Below are 3,226 nucleotides of genomic sequence, written 5' to 3'. Positions count from 1 at the left end.
AATTTTATCTCTACTTTTAAATAATTACATATATTACCACTTTTAATATTTTATACCATATATTGTTGAAGATACAATCAATATTCGTATACCTTAAAACTAGGATTGATTAATTATCTTTACATTTAAACTCCAAAATCAGTGTTTTAATTAAAAACAAATATATTTCTTTAAGAGAGTATGAGTTAGGGTAAAACTCAAACTCTAACCTTTCCTCTTCCTTTTCCCTTGAAGAGTCAAAATTTACTGAGAAGAAACAGTACTCCATTAAAATGGATGCTCTACAGCTTGTCAACACACACATCAAATTCTTAGCCTTTGATTTTCTCACTCTCAAACCAATTCCCCACGAATCCACCTTTTTTTCTTGCAAGGGGAGACACCTCTCGCGCGCAGAGATAATGAGTATCGTTGTAAGCAGAAATTTTAAGCCCAATAGATTTATCAAATTCGACATTTACGATAGTATCGGTTGCATACTTTGTATACTATAGATCAACCAAGAAATTTCACTTCTCCTATCGAATCTAGGCACAGTGAGCAACACCGATCAATCAAAAGGTGAAACAAACACCGCCGCAGTGAGATTCTATGACCAGCCACGAACATAATCGAAAAGTTTTAATAAGCGGAGATTTACGCATGTATTTGACACTTTATTGATGTATTTGATACATTATTTAGATACGATTATATGTATCTAGTTTTTATTTGTGTATCTTATTAAGTGTGTATGTATCTAATGAATAAATTGGAGATTTACGTATTACTGGAAATTTACCCATGTAGTGACACAATTTGTTCTATCATGTAATCGAGTCTTGTCGTTGTATATGATCTTCTATCTTGTATCTTAATATTATCATATATATTTGTTGTGTTATTACAATGTATCTAACTATTTTCATATTTATCTGAGATACATGTTTTTGGATATAACATATGAAATTGATACTTGATACATCAAATTATACATATAAAAGATACAAGAAATAATATTAGATCATATAAATAGATACATGAAATTAATATTAGACCATATAAATAAATACATGAAATTAATACTAGATACTTCTATGATACATATGAATGTGCTTGTATGATACTGATGTATCTATTGTTTAGTTGGGTTGATACATTATATATTGATAATAAATACATCAAATTAATGAATTTATTATTTTAAGAGTAATTAATTGAAATTAATCAAATTACATGACTAAGATATACATGTTTTTGTCTTTTATTAATAATATAATAAAATGAAATTAATTAAACATAGTTATAATCATTGATTTACGCCTTATATTAAGGGATCTAATTAATTTAAATTTTCAAAATTAATTGTCCATGAATTTTGAAAATCCTCAATAACTCCTAAATTAAGGAAATCCGTTACAACCAATTAATTAAAATAAATAAATATGTATCTCGATTTTAAAATTTGGTAGATACATGTATCTCGCGGATTCAGATTCATGTATCCTAAACATGAAATATGGTAGAGGAAGTAATATTTAAGACTATCGAAAATCTTAATAATTAAGACATAAACTAGTGAGATTTATGTAATTTGCCCATTAAAAATTATATCCACTAATACATAAGAAAAATGTCGAATTGAAAATTCAAGTTATAAAATAAAGTTTGTACATGAGGAAGCATGTTACAGACCTAACACAAGTAAATACATTAGTCATGAATATTACTATGAACCAATTTAGGATTGTATACAAAGGCGGACCCACATGTAAAGATGGGTGCACGTGCACCTGTTAACTTCGGGAAAAATCATGTATATATAAATACCTATTTTGAAAAACTGGAAGAAACTAAAATATAAACAAGAGTGTCCTCATGAAAAGCATAAAATGCAATTAGTATTGTTGGTACAAGCGTGTGTGATCACCCACGCGACCGCGGTTTAATTCTGGCTTAAACCACATTTTATTATTTTTATCAACTCACAATATTGACAACAGTTGAGTGGACTTTATAATGTTGATTCTTTCTTTCAATCCTCCTAGTATTTTGGCATGATATACTTATTAAATATACAAGTCGTATACCTTAATTTTTAAAGAACTTAAGTTTTATGCTTTGAAAAATAAAGTAGTTTGTTATATCCAGTTAAATTGATAGAAATTCCCAACAAAAAATTGATAGTATGCCACTCAATATAAATGGGATCCATATAAATGCAACAGAAGCAACGGAGGAATTTGTTAATCCTTCACTCTTGTTTTCTCCTTATTGCTGTACGTTCATGATTTTGTCCTTTTATTTTGGTCTTCTTTTTTTAGTTTCAAAAATAGTAACATACATAAGTCAATTATAATATAGCCAAAAAAAAATTGTTCTAAATTTTTTTCTTACATAAAGGAATAAAAGAAAAAAAATAAAATAAGAATAAGAAACTCAAATAATGATAATCAAAGAAGTCAAAAAAATAATTTATGTATGAAAAAGATTAAAATATACCTTGAACTTTGCTACAAGGATCATATATACTCCTAAATGATTTTTTTTTTAAAATAAAGGTTAAATATATAAATTTAAAACTAATTTTTTCACTCCCGTCAAATGAAGCATGTTTGAGCTCATTTTATAACGGTAGGGATATATGTGAGTCGTTTGTATAACGGTAAGCGTTTATATGAGCCATTTTCATAACGAGGGACATATCAGACCCTTTTCCTTAAATTAAATGATGACGCCAAAAACAAATACTAGTAGTATTTTTACTCTTAATTAGCCCGTTAAATTGAATTGTTTTCCATTTAGGGTGTGTTTGGTATGAAGGAAAATATTATCCGGAAAATGTTTTTCAATTTTCTCATGTTTGGTTTGATTAAATGTTTTGGAAAATGTTTTTCCAAATCAACTCATTTTCCTCAAATTTAAGGAAAATGACTTCCCTTCAAAACCTAAGGAAAACATTTGCCAAAACTCTCTTCCAACTTCAAATTACAATTTTTTTTGTTGAAAAAATCAATTTATTTTGTCCTTACCCTCAAACCAGCCCCCCCCCCCCCCCCCCCCACAACCACCCCCAAAAAAATATTTTTAATGCCTAATTTTAAAAAATGTTTTTAAATTCAATTTTTTTTACCCCACCCTCACCCCTACCCCCAGCCCCCTACCACCACCCCCCTCCCATAAAAATATTAAAAGTTGTTTTTAAAAGATATTTATAATTTCAATTTTTTTATTTTTTTATCCCTCC

This window comes from Solanum stenotomum, chromosome 5 (assembly GCF_019186545.1).
Source record: "Solanum stenotomum isolate F172 chromosome 5, ASM1918654v1, whole genome shotgun sequence".
NCBI classification, from domain to species: domain Eukaryota; kingdom Viridiplantae; phylum Streptophyta; class Magnoliopsida; order Solanales; family Solanaceae; genus Solanum; species Solanum stenotomum.
This window is presented reverse-complemented; position numbering follows the sequence as displayed.